Raw genomic sequence first — 21521 nt, 5'->3', positions numbered from 1 at the left:
CATTAAGTATAAAATAAGATTTTGTGGTATCCACTAGTGTAAATATTTTAAATTGAAGATCAAATTTATTCATTGCATTCTTAGAGGGTCAGGGAGTGTAGCTGTAAAAAAAAATCATTAAAATAGGAGCTAAATTACCCATTAAATTGTGATTTTTCGTTTATAACTATTGAAAACTTTTGTTTCATTACGTAATCTCTGAATGTTTGTTTTTTACGATTTTTTACGTATGCAATCTCAGAGTGTGTACAAATAAGTATGACGGTTGGATCATTGAAAAAAGGTTCGTAGAATGCATATTGCGTCAAAACGGTAGATTAAACAAACACTTAGAGATAATATTATACTTCCATTAAGTATAAAATAAGATTTTGTGTTATCCACTAGGGTAAATATTTTAAATTGAAGATCAAATTCGTTCATTGCATTCTTATAGGGTCGAGGAGTGTAACTGTAAAAAAATCATCAAAATCGGAGCTAAAATAATCGTTAAATTGTGATTTTTCGTTTATAATCGTCAAAAACTTTTGTTCCATTACCTAATCTTCGAATGTTTTTTTTTTTTTTTTGCAATTTTTTATGTATGCGATCTTGTAGTATCTACAAACAAGTTTGATGGTTAGATCATTGAGACTAGTTTCATAGAAAGCATATCTCCGTTAAATTTGCCTAAATTTTGAAGTGGGAAAAGTAATTTGTGCTAAATTTTTATTTATGTTTTTCGAGTATTGATTAGACAATATTTAGTTTGTGTGATGACATTTTCATTGTACAATTATCTTTTTGTTTCTTTATTGCATATTTTACATGGGTTATTATCTACTAAACCAAACAATTATTTATTTAATTTTTAAAAACGTATTCTATTTAAATACGTATTATTTATTTATTTATTAAACCAAACAATTATTATTTTATTTTTTAAAATCGTAACAAATTTGGGGGGGGGGTGGAAATTTTAAATTTTGGGAGGGAATTTTACCGCCATTTTTTTTTTCTATCCATCATTTTGGATGTCGAAATAAGCTCGGTAGTGGGTATGTAGGAATAGCCGGTTTTTCAAGGATTTTTCCAGCTATTTTCCATTGGATTTTGGAGTTTTAACAGGTATGGATGTGTTCCCCTTGTTGAGAGCTTTAAATCCATATAAATTTCATGAAATTTGGTTGAGAAATGATGAAGATGTTAAGGTTTTAAGCTTTTCTAGTTTTCAGTGACACAGTCGGCGGCCGACGACGGAATCCGGCGAACCACCGGGGAAGAAGGCGAATATTACGTCAAGTTTGACGGAATATACCTAACGGCGTCAGGTATATTTAGCGGTATATTCCATTATTTAAAGGAATATTCTTTACGGCATTAAAGATTCGGTCCAACGTGCCAGGCACGTGGCCACGCATGTGGTCGTGCCTTGGCTGGCGCATGAGGGGGCATGGAATGTTGAAAAATTATTCTAAAATATGGGGATGCTCGTGGTGTTGAGTAGGCCACGATGATATATTCAAACACCCCAATTGAGCAATGTATGAGAAGTTATTTCATAGTGATGGTTATATGCTTTAAAATAACGTTAAATTAGTTGTTTCACATATAGGTGAAACGTTTCCAGAGGACGAGCGTAGTTAGGCTAGACTTGAGGATTACGACCCAGCTACATACAACGAGTAGGCTTTTGGTTATATATATATATATATACATGCCTTATGTTTCCCAGAAACCGTTTAAATGGTTTTTACGTTTTAAATACCATGTCGTATGCATTACATATTAGTATATGTTATAATATAGCTGTGCATATTACTGCTCGATGCCATAGATACTCAGGTAAACTTCAAGTGAGTATACAATGATAGTTGTGATGGTAGTGTGTATGATTATGATGAATTTCTTTTAGTGAATTATATCCTGCACCCCGATGTTAGTGCTCCGCCCGAGGGTAGGGCTTAGCCTTCACGTGATTGTTCACCTCCTGCACCACAGACTCAACTTGGATCCAAGGCAGGTGCCAACCTATCGTACAGACCACATTAGGTGGTTCTGACTCGTAGGTGACTTACGATACTTCGCACAGCTTTCACGTGATCGTAGCACTTGAGCGTACTTATTTACACCTAGCCTATCGTACAGACCACATAGGTGGTTCTGACTCGTGTGCAGGATTTTATTTGATTGTTGAGTTATTGATTCAGCCGTATAGGTCACGTTAGGTGACTCCGGCTGATATGTCAATTTATATTAGTGCAATTCACCTGGCTTACTTATTCATGGTTGAGATAATTGTCATGGCATACACATGGTTCGGTTATTCTTAAGTATAGTTTTCATACATGTTTACAGTATTATTTCTGGGAAACTTATACGGGTTTTACAGTAAGGGGTTATTACATTTGAAAAGATAAATGGTTTTGAAAGTTTTGTTTTTGCCCACTCACACTTTCTGTTTTGCGCCCCTCCAGGTTCTAGATAGAAGTTTGTGTTGGTGGCTCATGAGGACTTCACGGTAGTTTTGACAAACATCCACCAGTGTAGGGTTTCTTTTATGATCTGTATAATTGTTACTTAGTCTTTTGGACTGCACTTCGATAGCTATGCTCTAGTTGTGTGTGTTTTTACCCTAATCATTTTCACTCGTACTTATAGGCTAGTCTAAGGTAAGTTAACTAGTGGTTTTTATTTATTCGCATTTTCATATCATTACTGCTTCCGCAAAGCGCACATGGTTACGTCACCCTCACATGACGGCCAGCATGCCTCGATTGAGGTCGGGGTGTGTCATTGTATTGTTTCATTAGAAGGATATGGTGATGACAAAGATAGGTTGTTAAGATCTGCAGTCATATGATTGGTTGCACCTGAATCAGTCAACCAAATTTGTGGAGTGGACTGAGATAATGTCTGTGATGAAGGATGAGAGACCACTGTATGAATAGCTTGCATAGGTTAAGGGGAAGCTTGAAATTGATTGCCTGAGAACTGAGATTGAGGAGAAAATCCTTGTGATGAGTAAGACTGCATCTGAGAGTACTGGGAATTAGAACCAAAATCAATGAAGTTGGGACCTTTCTCATTGTAGAAACAAAACCAAGTGTTGTGATTGAACCTGCCACAAATTTGACATTTGGGTTACTTTGGGGGTTTAGATCCACAAAAATTTGCAGAGTGACCATCAATATTGCACAGTTCACAAGTGAGCATTGGTGGAGCAAAAGGGTTGGAGGAGTATTGGTTTGGAAAATGACCAAGTAAACTAGGAGATGGTGTTTGCAAAACATGTGTATGAGTGGGATATTATGATTTTGGTTGAAAATTTTGAGTATTTTTATTGAACCTGCCCTTGTCCTTATTCTTGTTGTTATTGAAGTGCTTAAATCCACTAGAGATAAAACCAAATTGTCCAGGTCCTTTCTGAGTATAATTGGGATGATTAGCCACCATAGCAGTCATAAAAGGTGCATTTGTATTAGACTTAATGATGACTTCTTTAGCAAGCAATTGAGACCTAAATTTCTTCAATGAAATAACATTCTCCTTTCCTCTTATAACAGTTCTAAAGGTATTGTATTCTGCTGGTAATCCATTTAGTGCAAGAATGACAATATCTTCATTAACAAAGTACACCCCAGCAGTAGAGAGATAGTATCTAGCCTCCTTGATCCTTTGCAAGTACTGACCAATGGAATCAAATCCTGATGTGAAATATTCTAACACACAAATTAAACCCTCTTTTTGACAATTGTAGTGTATATATAAGTAGGGATCGTTCTAGGCCGGGGATTAGGAGGGATTGCTAATCTAATGAAAATTGACTCAAAGATGTGAAAATATGCTTTAAAACACTTTAAATAAACTCACCAGACTCTTACTAACTTGTATGACTCAAAACAAACTTTAAAGACTCAAAACAACTCAAAACAACCAAAAAGACTCAATTTAGACTCTAGGACTTAATTTGGATGAAAATACACTTAGTTTTGACTCTAAAGACTCAAAAAGACTCTTTTGGACAGATTTGGAACAAGTAAGAAAAGGGGTTTTGATTTTGGACGAATTTATAAGAAAACAAGTAACTTAAAACTTTAAAACAGATTTTGGACGAATTTAAGAAAGATCTAATGGATGATGGGATAGCCAAGGGATACTTCTCCACACATGACACATTCAAACATAAATTGATTTCCAGTTGCTTTTTCGATAAACCATGAACCTCAACACCCCAGATTAACCGTGACATCACTAATTAACCCTCAGATTTCCCTTAAGTTAGTGGATTGGATGACATCATACGACAACCCAAAGCATTCTTCAAAAGTCCCCTACATGACATCATAATAGAGATACGGTCAAAGATCATTACGTTCAATGGAAATCATAAGTATTGACAAAGCACTTGTAACTATGACATCATGATACTCATGCTAGGAATTTACTTAATATGATTGTGAAAACAACCTTAACTACTTGTGAACATAAGTTTGTAATGATTATGTGAAACACCCTTATATTCTAGCCCCAAATTCAAGCATGCAAATTAAGTAGGCCTCCCTAATAAACATACAAGAATAAGTTATCCATCAAACGGTTAAGTAAATTGCGTTCACAATTTATGAAATCACAACTGGACTTAATCAACTCATATTATAAACGTAATCATGGTTTCAAAGCATCCCTAGGCTAAAACGAGTTTAGCCTCTCATGTTCATGACAAAACGAAGCAATATAGAATTAAACATTGAAAATAAAAGATAGATTACACCTAAAAACGTCCAACACTCCAATTCGAATGCACAAACGCCCAAGGCTTGGTCTTCCTTCTCCTCTTCCTTGCTAAGTCACGGCACAAGGTCTAGGGTGGTTTTGTGGATGATTTTCTGGGTTTTGGATGGATTTAGGAAGGTGTGGTGGTGCAGCAAGGGTTGATGGTGGTGTATGGAGGTTTGGATGGAGGTTTGGAATTAGGGGAATGATGGAAGGTTGGTTGTAAGGTCACGGCAAGGGATGGTTGTGTTTATGAATTAATGATTGTTGTGTGAAGGGGTGGTGATCTAAATGGCATGGCAAGGGATGTTTATATAGGCTAATTTGGCACACTTAGTGAAGGAAAAGGATTATACAATCCCATTGAAAAAGGGTTAATTCAAGGCAGAAATCAAGTGGGAATTGGAATAAGTAGTGCGGCTAGGATTTAGGGAATTCTAGACGGTTAGGTGCAGCACACATGTAGGGATAGGATAAGGTGTTCTAGAAGAAGTGTTTAAGGCAGATTCCTAATCCTAAAGAGCCTAGGACATGTGATATAAGAGTAGGAGAAGGATTGTAATTCCTAAACCTACAAGGAATGGTGTCTTGTGGCATTTAGATGGATAAGTCTTCTATAAACTGAAATAGGTGTTTAGATGTGTAATTAATTCCCTCTAACTAGCTAGGTTTAAGTCCCAACCTGATTTGGATAGGATAGAATAGGATAATGTTAGAGTTAGGATAGGATAAGGTTTCTAGGATAGGATAAGATAAGGTTGGATAAGGTTGGATAAGGTTCCTTGTTTCTTGCTTCTTCCTTATCTTCATTGTATTAGGGCTTCTTCCACCAGATTTGTAGCCTTTCCTAGCTCTTTTTGTCTTCAATTTAGTCCATCCTCTTTGCTCTATGGTTAAGCTATCCAATCCATGCCCAAAAATGCTCCAAATAGCCTCAAAATGCACTTTCTTGCTCCTTTTGCCATTAGGACCTAAAAACATACGAAAATAACTTAAAAGATTGAAATACATAGTAATTAACTCACTAAATGTAAGGAAACATCATAACTAAGTAGCATAAATATGCTCCTATCAGATCCTTTTTTAATGTTTTGAAGGTTAGACTTCATCTAAAATATGCTAGTTTTAGAAACAGTGGAGAATTGCTTCTTCAATCAAGTCCACAAATCCTTAGAACTAGTGTGGCCAATAGCACATGACATAGCTATTGAAGATAATGTAGCAGTGATAAGCTACATAAGTGCCCTATCATGCGTCATCCAAATTAAGTACTCATCACAATCCGTGGAAGAAGATGAATTCAAGGAATTTACAGCAGATTCTTTAGTCACAGATGAAGTTCGAGGTGCACAGGGATGAGATCCATCCACAAATCCCATAACTCCATTACTTTCAGTAATTGCATTTGGAAATGCCAATTCAGATAGTTCGTATCATCAAGTTTAACATTCACAGATGTAGAAATTGAAGACACAAGTGCAATTATAGGTGATTGAAGCAACTATAATTGAGAAGAGATAACCAATTTTCCTTGGAAAATCAACAACACAACAATTTGTAGTTGCTAATTTACCTCACATACACACAACAAACACTTTGGTGCAAGAAACACATTAGTCGAAGAAATCAGAAGCAGAAACTTGATCTGCAATGTGTGAAGAAACCCTAGAATCAAAGAAGACGAAGAGATGTCGACCAAACACTGTGATCGGCAGTCGAAGACGAAGAGAAAACGAAATTCTAGAAATCAAAGATGCGGAAGGCTTGGATTGAAGCTTTAGCTGTGAACTTTAATGGTGATCGATACCATGTTAATGTATATACTATGAACTTGTAAGAACGATATTGCAGAGAGAACTGGAGAGAGAGAGAGAGAGAGAGAGAGAGAGATGAAAGTTCAAGATATTTCTTGTATTGATTACTTAGTAAGGAAGCTATTACATGAATGAAGTACTTATACAACTCACAAGATTCTAACAAACTAATTAGCTGCCTATCTAAGATTTAGGTAAGTGTCAACATCTCAAGTGTACAATCACTAATACAATATCTCTATCAACGATCACAAGTCACTTATCAGAGATTATGGTTCCATTTTTAACATGATATCCAGTCTGCTCTAGAGCAGATTCAAAGAACCCACCACCTTGGAAGCTTGAATCTATACATGGTGAGCAAATTGGATGATCATATCTCTCAACGTGAGCATCGCTGTGACCTGATTTGAATCATCAACCAAAAAGCTGAAACTACTTTTTTTGTCTGCCATGTTTCTCATGGCTTGCTTCAGTGTGTGGGTTTTCTTGTTCGTGACCGGTGAGTCCATTTTCGGTGAAAAGCTATTTTTGAGGAGCAGAAAGCCTGCTGAGAGAAGAGCGCCAAGGTCTCGTTCAATTGTTGGATCGGAGCCTTTTTTGTGATCATCAGTCTCCATGTGAATGAACTGCTCCACAGTTAGACTACTGCAATTGAATGATAACTATGTATGTTAAATATGGCTTTGTTTTGTCATGAACATGAGAGGCTATCTTTTATTTATTTTCAATGTTGGAGTGTTGGACGTTATGAATAATTCTTTACGGTTGGAGTGTTTTGTCATGAACATGTTGGAGTGTTGGAGTGTTGGACGTTATGAATATGTTGGAGTGTTTTGTCATGAACATGAGAGGCTATCTTTTATTTATTTATTTTCAATATTTCTTTACGGTTTTTTTGTTCAACTACATAGACAGGGGAGAAAGGAGAAGGATGTTATGAATAATTTATTAATTAGTTAGTCCCGTATTGGAAAAATATTAAGCAAGCAGCATATCTCATTGCATCAAAACTTTTGAAAATATCTGGATTCCACAAAACGGTTTAGTTGGAGATAGCATCCAAAAGCCAGGTAGATTTGAGCCACGTATGTGTATCGTAACAAGTAAACGTGGAGCAGGCACATGGTGGTGATTGAAACATGGATATAACTTACTTTATATTGCGAGGAAGATTCTCAAGAAGAAGATAGATGTCGCTGTTCCTTATGCAACCAATGAGCTTCTTAGTTTTTCTATCTGTGACCGCAACTGCACCATTTCGGCTTTTCCATAGAACATGAAGAGCTCCTGCTAGGCTTTGGTCTCCATATACATGCACAACATGCTCTTCATTACCAAACCTTAATGGAAACATGAGCGAAGATGCAATTCCAATAAAAATGAGAATTGCGTATGTAAACTAATATAGCTTGATTCATTGAAACAAAAATAATTGAAAGAACAAAACCATTTTGGAAGTCTGACAAAGGTTTGTGATATATACCGGAAGTCTGATAACGGTTTGTCAGCAATGCTATCAAACCACTCCAAACCACTTGATTGAAGCACCAAATGCAGAACTCCATGCTATATATCCAAGTGTAAATAAATCATGAATTTTAGTTATTTTGGTTTTGTTAACTTCAAATAATTAAGGAGTGTGATATCCACACACCCTTTTTTATTTCTCACACACCCTCTTAATTTTCGGCCGTCGGATCAGATGAATTGAATAAAATCAAAGAACATAAATTAATAAGAGGTATGTGAGAAGTAAAAAATGGTGTGTGGATAGCACATCCCGTAATTAAAACTGTCTAAGCTCAAGATTTCTTGTTACTTATACAGATTCTCAGTTTGGCTTCCGTTGATAAGTAATTGATAACCATATTGGCTTCTCACTAGCACCATTGAAGTCACAAAGTAAAATTTAGAGAGATATACCTGTGAAATAAAACCAATGAGCTTAGAATTGGTTCTCTCTATGACAGGCACCACTTGCAGCCGGTGGTTTGAAAGAAGCAGCAGAACATGGAAGAGTGTTTCATCCACGTTTACGGGGAAATATGAATCCCAGATAAACGACTTAGCTAGCTCGTCCATCTGTTAGAATTAAATAAGTGCTCATAAAAGAATGTTAAAACAATGTGTATAAAAGTATCACTTCAAACTTCTAAACTACTGTTGGAGCAATTTAAGAAAATACAATGTGTATAAAGTATCACTTCAAAGTTCCAAACTACTGTTGGAGGGATTTAAGAAAATATGAGAATAATAATAGAATTCCAATGATAATAATCATATTAGGATGTTTTAGATATTGGCCCATACAACTCATGATTTCTAGATAAAAATCCATTTATTTTTAAACCTCCAATAAAAATCCACATTTAAAATTTGTAGCCACATCAAATTACTATTGACCTACTAGTATAATGTATTTACACCCATGCCATTCATACTTTCTCTTCCATTTTCCAAATCTTTAAATTTATGCCAAATTAAAAGTAACAGAAAAAGTAAAATAACATAAACTGTTGTATTGCATTAATTGTGTTCATATCGTACCACAAATTTACCATTGTTTGTGGTATAGTTTGCATTAATTATATCCGTATTAATTGGGCGGTAAATTAATTTATTCTAATTATTAAAAAAATTATATAATATATTTTGAATCGTCTAAAATTTCTCCAACTTGCAGGCAAATTATTTTTTATGTATTGTTGTATATGTTAGGCGCATTTTGATTGTTGTATAAACGTAGGTGTAACATATTTTTTTTTAATATTATGCATCAAACTACATTTCTTGTCACATCCTAGACTAGCTTCGCCGTAATATGATATTGTCCACTTTGGGCCCCAACCACACCCTCACGGTTTTGTTTCTGAGAACTTACATGAGAACTTCCCAGTGGGTCACCCATCATGAGAATGCTCTCGCCCGAACTCGTTTAACTTTGGAGTTCCGATGGAATCCGAAGCTAGTGAGTTCCCAAAAGGCCTCGTGTTATAGGAGGTGGGCATGTATATATAAGACACATCACTCCCTCTTCGTTGGTCAATTTGGGATGTTACATTTCTTCTTGTTACAGGTAGGTAAATTAATTTGTTCCAATTATAAAACAATAGGTAAATTATATTGTAGACACATTATTTTGGTAAAAGAAACAATAGGTAAATTAAAATGCATAAACAAAAAGTAGTAGATACATTATTTTGAATCAAACAATAGGTAAATTGCAAATACATTATTTTGGTAAAAAAAAATAGGTAAATTAAAATTCATAAACAAAAAGTAGTAGATACATTATATTTGCAAAAATTATATTGTAGATACATTATTTTGATAAAAAAAAAAAAAAAGGTAAATTAAAATTCAATAAACAAAAAGTAGTGGATACATTACTTTTTAATCAAATTACATTCCTTTATTTTGTGGATGACACATTTTATTACTAATACATATGTGCACATATTTTACCTATATTGTAATTTAAAATATAAGTGAATTAATTTTGAATGAAATAGCATTCCTTTAGATATTTTACATGTATTATTACATGTATTATTTACCTATATGTTTAGGGAAGTGTTATTGGCACTCTAAAAATCTCATTCTACACTCCTCACAAGTGTATTTTTCCTTCCTAATGTAGAAAGTTTGGAGTGTAGAATGAGATTTTTGGAGTGCTAATAACAATTCCCTATTTTATATAAAATATTTTTGTAGTGCCCTTTCAAATTTTTATTTGGTAAGTGATAAACAATTACGAGTCTTAAGAAAAATTGTAGACATCGAAATTTCAGTGAAATAAATGTTGACCAATAATTAAAATTTCAACGTTCACGTATCACATAAATTTTACACGTATCATGAAACTCAACAAATAATCGAACAAAATCAGAAAAGTCATCAAATAGGACATGTGTCAACACCTGGCAGAAATGATTTATTTAATCTGAATATTATATTCAAAATTAGGCCTTGAAAAAGTCTATAAATAGAAGCCAATTTCATTCATTTCACTTCACCAATTCACATCACACCAAAACCTTGAAACTTTGAAACTCTAAAGCTCTCAAGCAAACCCCGAAGGATCAAGAAAGCCCTCTTCATTCTTCGTCAAATCCTCCTTCAAGATCAAGCCCCAACGGCTCTTGAAGAAAGTGTTCATCATTCATCATCCGTTCATCCTAAGATCAAGCCCCAACGGCCCTTTGGATCAACAACATTAACAAATCCACACACCCGTTCTTCAAGATCAAACCCAAAAGCCCTTGAAGATCCGTTCATCAATCGTTCATCCTAAGATCAAGTCCCAACGGCCCTTTGAATCAACATCAACAAATCCGCACAACTGTTCATCCCTAGATCAAGCCCCGACGACCCTTTGGATCAACAGCCCATCCACAGATCTACACTTACGAAGATAAAATCAGAGGATCAAATTGTAAAAGAGATTGTAACCCCAAAATCAATACAAAATATTATTTTGTACACATGTTCTTGTTTCATTCATCGTAGGAATATTCGTGTTTACAAAAGTATAGCATTAATGTTTATTTTTATTTTTATTTTTGACATAAGCATCAATCTCTAATTTTTATACTATGCATCAAATCTAAACATTAATGCATTTTTTAGAAGGGAAGTGTTATTGGCACTCCAAAAATCTCATTCTACACTCCTCACAAGTGTATTTTTCCTTCCTAATATAGAAAGTTTGGAGTGTAGAATGAGATTTTTGGAGTGCTAATAACAATTCCCTTTTAGAATCATTAATCCCTCCCTTAAAATTTGCATAATTAGAGTTAAAATTGTAATTAGGGGTATTCTAGTCATCTGAAAAAAGAAAAATGTGTGAAGTCAAACCCAGTTAATGAATTTGCTTATGTGGAGGCTAGTCACTGGGTTTTATTTAGGTAAAAAGACCATATTGGGTTTTATGTAATTCAGGGGCTAAAGTCATATTTTCAATAAAAAAAAATCACAAGAATTGGGTATATAAGATTAATAAAAACTAGAGAGAGTAAGAAAATTTGACAAACTTAGAGATTGAAGCTTGCATAACTGCAACGTCCTAAAGACATAATTTGGCCCTGCCCTCCTGCTTGCAGTTCGTTAGGCGTCCGTCACTCAGGATTCAACACTTTATAATCTGAAATCAAAGCACCACAATATTTGGACTCTAGCACACTTTATTTATTCCCGTATTCTCAAGCCATGATTTGAAATTTGACAAATGAAGAATGAGATAAACAAAGTGGAGAGACCCTATTTCTCATGAGTATGAATTAACTCTAATTTTCTATGCGTAAATGACAATAGTTTCATGAGTTTATATCAGTGTTTTAAAAACCTCGTCTCCAGGCGCACCTAGGCGGCCTTGGAGGTGGGGGGTGAGGGGGGGGAGGGGCAGCCATTTTGCCTCTGTTTTGAGGGAGTGGGTGAAAAACTCCCCTACCTTCGTCAGGGCGCACCTTAGGGTGTTCGATTGGGCGTCAACTTGTTTAAAAGTTGACAAAATTTGGAAAAAAAATATGGCTGAGATCTGGGTTTTTTCTTGAGTTGCAGAGAGTTTGGAGAAGAAGAAGAAGACGTGAACTTTTGGGGCTAATTTTTCTCTTTTTAAAATTTTTTTTCTCTTTCCTGATAGGTTTTATCAGCATATTCTTTTAGTATTCTTTTTTGTAAGTTTTTTTTTTTAATATTATTTTATATATATTAAAAAGCTAAAAGATAAGCATGGATAAATTACACAGAACTACCTCAACTATTGGGTCATTAACAGTTTCATACCACATCTTTAAAAAGTTTCAATGCCATACCGTATCTTCGAATTTGTTGCAATGTCATACCTTCCGTTAGTTGTCTGTCAATTCCTCCGCTAAATGCTGACGTGGCTTGTGACATGGTACACTTTCTATTAAAAAACTAATAAAATATTATTAAAAACTAAAAAAAAAATCATTAATGTTTTTAAAATATTAAAATAATAATTAATTAAAGAAAAGTTCTTAAAAAAAATAAAAAATAAAAAAACCACCCCATGTTCGTCTTCCCCCCTACCCCCTACAACCTAGAAAGAAAGAAAAAGAAGAAGGGAAAAAAAAAAAAAAAAAAAAACTCATCTTCATCTTCCCCGACCCCCTTTCCCTGCAACCAACCCTTTCTTCCTCCTCCTGTCTTCCCCTTCCCTCCTCCGCCGCACCCACCCTCGCACCCATTGCCTGCAACCTAGAAAAAGATAAAAAAAATAAAAAAAATAAAAAAATAAAAAAAACCATCTTCATCTTCCCTGACCCCCCCTTTCCCTGCAACCCAAATCTCGTCTTCCGCTGATTTCGCAGGTGGGGAAATTGGGCACGGAGAAAATGGGGGGAATGGTGTGGATTTAAGGAGTGGGATGTGTAGAGGAGGGAAGAAGGTGGGTGTGGAGGAGGAGAGAAGGGGAAAACAGGAGGGGGAAGAAAGAGGTGGGTTGCAGGGAAGGGGAGGTCAGGGAAAATGAAGATAGGGGTTTTTTTTTTTTTTTTTTCTTTTTTGTTTTGTTGTTGTTGTTATTGTTCTTCTTCTTCTTCTTCTTTCTTTCTTTCTTTCTGGGTTGTCGGGGGTGGGGGGGAGGGGGGGAAGATGAACATGGGGTGGTTTATTTTATTTTAATAACTTTTCTTTAATTAATTATTATTTTAATATTTAAAAAATATTAAATGATTTTTTTTAGTTTTTAATAATATTTTATTAGTTTTTTAATAGAAAGTGCGCCATGTCACAAGCCACGTCAACACTTAATAGAGGAATTGACAGACAACTGACGGAAGGTATGACATTGCAACAAATTCGAAGATACGGTATGACATTGAAACTTTTAAAGATGAGGTATGAAACTGTTAATGATCAATAGTTGAGGTAGTTTTGTGTAATTTACCCAAGAATTTTTTCATACTTTTTATACATTTGATCTATTTCATAGACCTAAAAATCTCAAAAGACATCTATACTTTTTAACATCAATTTCCTTTTAAATTCCTTATAATGGCTCCACTTTTCATTTTAAATTCCCTATAATTTCTTCACTCAACCTTTATTTCCTTTTGAATTTCTCTATAATTGTGACATTCAACCTTTATTTTCTTTCAAATCCCCTATAATTGTGGCCACTCACCCTTATTTTTGTTAAAGTTCTCTATTATTGCTTACAATAAAATAAATAATTACAACATTTTAAGACTTGATGGCATAGTTTCTAAGTACAACTAGACTTAGTAATGAAGAAGATGATATTATCTTTGATTTAGTTATAATTATATTTATAAAGTCTAGTCTTAAGTGTTTGGCTGTACTTGTCAAATATTGTAATTGAACCATCACACATGCTCAATCTAGCTTTAGAATATATTCAGATTATGGGTTGTTGCTGCTAGAGTCAATGTTCAAGAAGTGGCACATTTCAACTCAAAGGTTTGTTCTTGCATGTGCATTTCATATTTATAGTTATGTTGCATTCTGTCTAGTTTAATTGTCTAGTCCATATTACGCCCTGACTTACAGCTGTCTAGGCACACAGATTAAGACAACCCACATGGACTAATTGATGCCTTTCTGATGGTAGTCAGTTTCTAGCCATTAATCTCTATAGATCTCTTTTGCAGCCGAGAAGTGTCCTAAGGACAAGTTGGCAGATGGAAAATCAGATTTCCTTCGGTATATTTGTCTCTAGGGTTTCAATTGTCAACTTGGGGATTTAGAATTTATTTGTTAGAGAAAGTGAGTTGCTTTAAGGCTTTGAGCTTGCATCTTCTCAATTTATGAAACCCTAGCTGTCAAACCTTCCTCATGCATTAAACACCCAATCATTGTATATTAGGATTGCATTGTTTTAAGGTTTGTATTTAAGTCCTGGTCTGGTTCTTAAACTTTAAATTCGTTTTAGACCAAGCTTTTGGATTCACATTAAATTCTTCCTTCAACAGTTTGACTAGAAAATCTGACTGGTCATTTGAATCCATATTTCATGTGCACATCATAAAATCATATCATATCATTGATCATGTTGATCTCGGTACCATAAGGTGATGAGCTCAGGAGGAGCTGCCACTTCGTTAAGACTGAAGGAAACTGTCTCGTGTAAGGCAAGGTTGCACAAAGATAAAGATGTTCTGTAGATAGGCATCTAGGAATTGAGCTTGTGTGATCTTTGTATGAATCTTTGTTAACACTAGTGGATTGGACTCAGTGGAGAGTTCCCGGTTTTTTAACCCAAAAGTGGGTTTTTCCGACCAAAAATATCTTGTGTTCAAGTTACGTTTATTGAGTTCAAGTTATGTTTATTGTGTCACACATCCCACACACACATACATGGTACATATATATGTTGAACATCTAAATGGTATGTGTTCATTGTTATGCTCACTTGACACATTGATAACTTGCAACAAACTACAACCTTGAAGACTGGGGTAGTTTTTGGAAACTAAAATTGGTATTTGAATCTTAGATTTACTGACTAACAAATCTATCTTAGTTGACTAGTGGATTTGACTAGTCAATCTAGCGGATTATAATTTTTATATACTGGTTATTCCACCTGGTACCAATATCAATATTTATTTTACAAAGTATTATATTTTATAAATATAATTATATATATATATATATATATAATATATTAAAATTTTAAGTACCGTGAGGCTTCATCTCATGCTTAGGCGGGGCTATCTATGGGACGCCTTGCCTAGGCGGGGCTATCTAGCGAATTATAATTAATACATTGGTTTATATAAAACCCAAGTACTGCTTATAAAACACGTGTGACTTTTCATCTATAAATAGACATCATTTGACTAGCAGTATATACAACGTTCCCTTTGGAAAAGATGCATGTACCTATTGAATTCAAACAACTCACGGTTACAACAATTTTTCAATCAAATATTAAATTACAAATTATAATAATAATTTTATAATATATATTTCCAACAATCCTCACATGAATGAAAAATTAGAAAAAATTTGAGAGTACAAGCGGACAAGAGATGCATCGAGAGGGTGTGTTTTGGACTTGAGCCTTTCCTGGCGAATACTTATCAGATTTACTAATGACACAATGTATAGAAGACATCGAACTATTCACCATGTGTAATAAACCAAGAAAATAAGCAACACACAAGTCATATCCTAATATATTATGGTTCATAAGGATGCATTCATTTTGGTCCTAAACGAATCTTGAATTCATGAGAGCTTCAGAGAATTTAACGATCTCATTCTCATAGAAGCGACCCCACTTCTACTCTAACATAGGTGATCATTGATTGAGAATAGTTTGTTTTATTCCTCTTTTTTATGAGATATCAATGTCATTATGTATAAATATACACCCTATCCCTTTTGGAGACAACACACTTCTTTCGCCATAGGAATAAGGTATATAGTGTGTGAACTTATTTGAATCATGCCTAACCAATTTGTCTATTGAACTTGGACTATGGAATGTCCAATTAACTAAGTTAGGTTTATGCCCAACTGATTCATTGATTTTGTTGGCTTTAGCCTCTTCCCCTCAATGATCAACTTACTTCTCTAATCTAACCTTTAATAATTAAATCCGCTAGGTTGACTATTTCTTATAGTGTGCACATTCCATCTTATGAAATTATAATTAGTAAGAGAATAGATTTATAATACCAAGTCCTCAAAAGTACTTTTAGAATATCTATAACTCATTGAAGTAGGAAAATCAGTCTGGAATATCGAGCCCTATCATGGCTTCGTCAATTCCCATGTATGCAGCGGTTTGCATCTTCCTATATGGATCAAGACATGACTTTCATGATATAGAGTAAAGGCACCCTTTTTAAATAATGGAATATTCTCATAAACTGATATGGCTTATTAGTTCGGTTCTCTACAAGAATCACTTTCTACAAGATGGTTGGGAAAACATGCACTCGTTTAACGAGATGCGACCATAGGTCTTCTGTCCCCATCACAATATCAGATGAAAGAAACATTCATAACTTCATAACTTTGAAATATATCAGACAGAACAAATCAGTTTTTTCAGTTGCAAAAATGTCATGCCTCATATGAGGAATATTTTAAATGTAAGGATATGCATGTGCCGATGTGGTGTCAATGAACAGGCATGGCACACCCGGATTACATAGTCTTTAAACATAAAAGCATACAGAGAATATTATATCATGCCTAATTATCGCACATAATTTCTCATGAATGAACAGTCATACTATCATAAATCATGGAGACAAGTTCTTGGCCACATAATGATATAAATAATCTCTCTTGATTTTTTTCCTAAAGGAGAAGCACTGCCATTAGTTAACAGGAGTGTACATCCATATGCTAGGAAATAGACATTCAGTTTAACAACTAAACTCACAGCCACAATACACGTTAGATCTCAAATTAATTTCAACCTTACCAAAAGATAGAGACTAAGATCTCACAAGAAACTAAGATACGTATGCACTAATTTATCTTAATCATCACCAACAGTTCCCTTAACTCTTTGTTGTTTTGTATGCTAAACGTACAATCTACGACACGTCATCTAGCCCAAATGATCAAATCAAATCTTTCCATGGAGATTGAAATGTTTCGTGCCTTAGTTGCATCACATTTATGCACTTACCATATTTCTTCAAGAAGAGGACTAGGATAGCGTCAAATTGCAACATCTTTTACTGCCAAACGCTAAAGCCCTAGGCTTTATGGAAATGTCTAATTTTTTTTCTAATAATTGCACAAATAAATTTTTGTCTTTAAGACGTTGCATTTATGCAAGCTTCAATTTCTAAGTTTGTCAATCTTTCATACTTTCTCTCTCATTGTTTATATTAATCTTATACACAATTGGTGGCATGATTTTCCTGTCATTTGTAGCCCTAGGCTCATTGGTTACATTGGTTACATAATCCATGATTGTGGTTTAAGACTAGGCGAGAAGAAAATGTGCGCTACAAGAAGAGGGCAGCAGAAAAATGGAACACATGTGTAATCTAAGAGTGGGAGGATTGAAATAAAATTACAATTTAGTGAACCCAACCTTAGTTTGGCCAATGTGAGGATGCTGTTCAAGCACGTCAAAAACACCATACTTGCCGACCGATTCAGCTTCCGTTTCTTTGCTCCGGTTCCCCAGTTTTCGCATTCCTCGAAATTAAATTCCTTACCTCCAGAAACCAAAGAACCATGCTTGCAAAATCAATGAAACCGATGTATGGATCCGAAAAGATTCCTGAGGTAGTGTCTGCAATTGGTGCACCACACACATTCTTCTCGTACAACAAATGAATTGCATCTCTTACACACATGTCACAGAACATCTTAAAGAGTGAGGTCAAGCTAAAAAAATCTTAAAATGATAGAAGGCAGCTGACATGAGTGATGTTAGTTTGCCAAAACAATTTGTCATCGCCCATTGCACCAAGTTCGAGTTTCATAATTTTTCTTACGAGCCATATTACTACTTTAAGGAGAATTTGAATGTAGGACGCAGTAAGTGAATTAAAAGAGGAATGCCCTATGCACTTAGCGTATCCATGCTTATCTCGTAGATTATAACGGTTCAGAATTTATTATAAAAAGTAAATTGAAAGGAAAAATGTCATTTTCAAAATGGGTTTTTTGAAGAGGACCAAAACAAAAGTATCAATTTCTTGGTTGTTTGCTTGAGTTTTAAGGTTGGAGACGAGGCTCTCTTTCTTCTGCGCCACTCCACCTTCTGATTTTTTCATTACATCCTTTATTTGCTACATCTTCTTAATTTCTTTATCTGTTCTAAGTTTCAACTGTAAATTTGTTTGTTTGCTTAAGCTGTTCAGTTCCTGATCCTCAAATGCCTCCCAGTTTCATGCGTTGTACAGATGTCCAAAGTGTAGGCCTTCTCGTCTTAGTTTCTGTCGTTGAACACCATATATGTCATGTCTCGCCATCTGGCATCTGTAACTAAAGACTCGGGTCTTGTGATACAATTTATTTTTTTAATTATAGCAAATATTACAAGAGTCATTAGCAGTAAGTGAAAAGTCTTAAGTTTTTATTCATATAATTACGAGATGATGTAATTGTTTGGGTTAATATTTGAATATTTGTCTTAAATGAAGGAAAGCCCAAGGATGCCAAATTAAAGGAAGACTTACCCAAAACCCAGCATCGAGCCCAGAAGCAAATTGAGGCCTTCTTAGCTAAGACACAAGCCGCATGTCTATAATTGAAATGACAAGTGATGAAGACTAGCCTACTCTTAGCCAAAGAACACTTTCCAGTGACATTGCTAGTAAAAAGTTGGTGACTCACTACCCTTTAAGTGCTTTCGGGCAAGAGCAAAAGTTACAACAGTTGGGCCAAACTACCTATAAAAGGAAGAAGAGACAACAGGGACAATGACACTCAACCAATCAAACAAATAAACATACAAACTCTACTCTCAAGCTAGATTTGCCTCCAAAAGCTGAAATCAACCCAAATTCAATTCTTTTTAGCAATAGTTCTCTGAAAAAGCTATCTCTGGTCTAGTATAAAAGCTTTGCTACCTCCCTTAGTGTTGTAGTATCGATTCCCTCGTGTAAACTTGCTTACTATCCATCCCTTTCTAGCATATAAACCCTGTAAATTCAAAGAGAAGTGACTGCAAGAAGTTCAACCTTGCGAAACAAGGTGAAATCTTGCCCCAAGCTCTTTGTTTGTTTTCTAAACTAGTAAATCTATTGCTTAATGCATTCTCCAGCATGTATTCAAGTTATTTCCACCTGTTTTTCTATTTTAAGAGTCTCATTTACATCTGGATCTGATTAGCTTAATGAATATGTTTTCATTAAGATCAGTTTAAGATCAAACAAATAACTTAAGGGGCTTTGGACTCACTTCATTCAAACATACAAGGCCATGAACTAAAAGTCCTTATTTATAAGGCAAGAAAAAAAACTTAATGTGGACTTAACCCATCCATGACAATCCTTTGATAACAAGAAGTTTGAGTAACTTGGGGTGCAAGTAATTAACTTAAAACACACTTGTTCTACATATGATATACTGAGAAAATAGTGGCACGCCTAGCACTTAGTTAGTTTTGATTGCGAGCCTCAAGGCCTACACCTAAGGCCCCACAAAGGCACCTTTTAGAACTAACTTTGTTCTCTTCTTATAGCACATCAACAAGCAAGAGCCCGACTACAAGTCCAAATTGCCAATCCCTTAGGAAGCTATGCTGAGGTCCGAGGAGCCTTCTCCAGAGAAATCTTTGCCCAAACATTAATTGTTGTGGTGAGTTATTTTTTGTATTGAGTTTGAAATCAAACTACGGTTTATGTATTGTAAGACAGTCTAAATTACACACATCCCTTACATTGGCTTAGAGTAAAATACGATTATATCGAGAAAAAAAATTAGTAAAATTGAGAAATGAATCTGGTCCGTGGTAGTATATGGTATTTTTGTGATAGACACAAGATTTATCAAGTCTTAAGTTCAACTAGCGCAAAAAAAAAAAAAAAAAAAAAAAAAAAAAAAAAAAAAAGAAGAAAGAAATTAAGTACATTATTTCCCTTCATAAGTTAAAGGATGTCGATAATGAATCACATGTTAATGGTTGAGCTATTTCCAATTAGTTTTTGCAAATATAACCATGGCATATTTTTGTTAATTTCATATATATATATATATATATAAGCCTTTAAGGGAAGAGATCTTCATTTTTTTTTTAAATAGGGATTAGTTGTGGGGTCCACATCACATCGAACTTTAACAATCCGAACCGTCTATATTTTTAAGTTGTACCTCATAAAGCATCCTTGTAAAATATTAGCCAAATCAGAAATATTTAAGACATCTACTTGGGTTCAACAAAATGAACGAATACTTTGTTATACAAGAAATAAAGAAATTTGATCTTCATAATTAAATAGGCAAATCGTTTCGGATTGAATTGAATTTTTGCATCGATGATCTATAGATTGAGACTTACAAAATAGACGTTCGGATCGTTGAAATTCGATGTAGAGTCGGCCCCACACCTAATCCCATCTTTGCATATGTGTGTGTGTGTGTGTGTGTGTGTGTGTTGAATCATTTCTATACAAAGAAGTGATGCATGTGGAGCCAAAAATAATCAAGAGGCAACACATGGATTTTTGGGTGAAAATGACAAAATTACCCTCGAGGCACACTGAATTCCTACGCGTGAGTAGTGAATAATCATCCCTCAATCAAGTCAAAAATGCCCAAATTGGTATTTATTTTTAAACCTATTTCATCCATCCTCATCAAATCCTCTCCACAAGGTAACCCCAAAATCATTCATTTTTAATTATATTAATTAGCTAATCAATTGATTTATTATTCAATTATTCCTAATTAGCTACAAATCATGAACCTTACCCAAAATACCAACCAAGTGGCTGGTCCTCCTCCTCCTAAAAAGGCCAGCCACACCCCTATAAATACTACCTTATTCTACAATTCTCTTTCTAAACTCTCTAAATTCTCCAAACACTTTTCCCTCAAAATTCTAACTTTAGCATCGAAGGCTCTTTGGCCAATGCCCCCCTATTCATCATGGGTGCGTGAGGCTCTTGGCCTTGACCTAAGGTGTTATTTTTTTTGTAGGTGCAATTTTGTCCAAGAGTAAGGAGGAAGAAATTTGCATCCACAAATTGGTGCTTTAATTGAGAGTTGAGTCACACACTTGTAGAAAGACTCTCGCATCTAAGGTTTCTTGTTTCTTTGCCTATTTGTAGATTTTTCGTATGTTCTTGTTCTAGGAATTTTTATTTCTAAAAATCCTTTGATAAAACATAAAAGAAAAGTACAATGGCAAGAGATTCAGAAACCTTGACGAATGAAAATTCCAACGTTCAAGGATTAGGACCGCGGCTACCTACAAGGCTCAACATAGCGATGAGTGGAATGGCACCCCCACGAGGCACCACCATGGCAACCTCC

The 21521-nt window shown here is 34.9% G+C and overlaps 1 pseudogene; it reads right to left on the bottom strand.

Moving 5' to 3' along the window:
- Nucleotides 1-6824: 6824 nt before the first annotated feature.
- On the bottom strand, nt 6825-17893 carry LOC125473385 (annotated as a pseudogene).
- Between the last annotated feature and the right edge of the window lie 3628 nt (nt 17894-21521).

The sequence above is a fragment of a genome, unplaced genomic scaffold (assembly GCF_019419815.1).
Source record: "Pyrus x bretschneideri cultivar Hongxiangsu unplaced genomic scaffold, Pyrus_bretschneideri_v1 Contig85, whole genome shotgun sequence".
NCBI classification, from domain to species: domain Eukaryota; kingdom Viridiplantae; phylum Streptophyta; class Magnoliopsida; order Rosales; family Rosaceae; genus Pyrus; species Pyrus x bretschneideri.
Note: the sequence above shows the minus strand (reverse complement) of the source record. Positions and strands in the feature narration are given on the sequence as shown.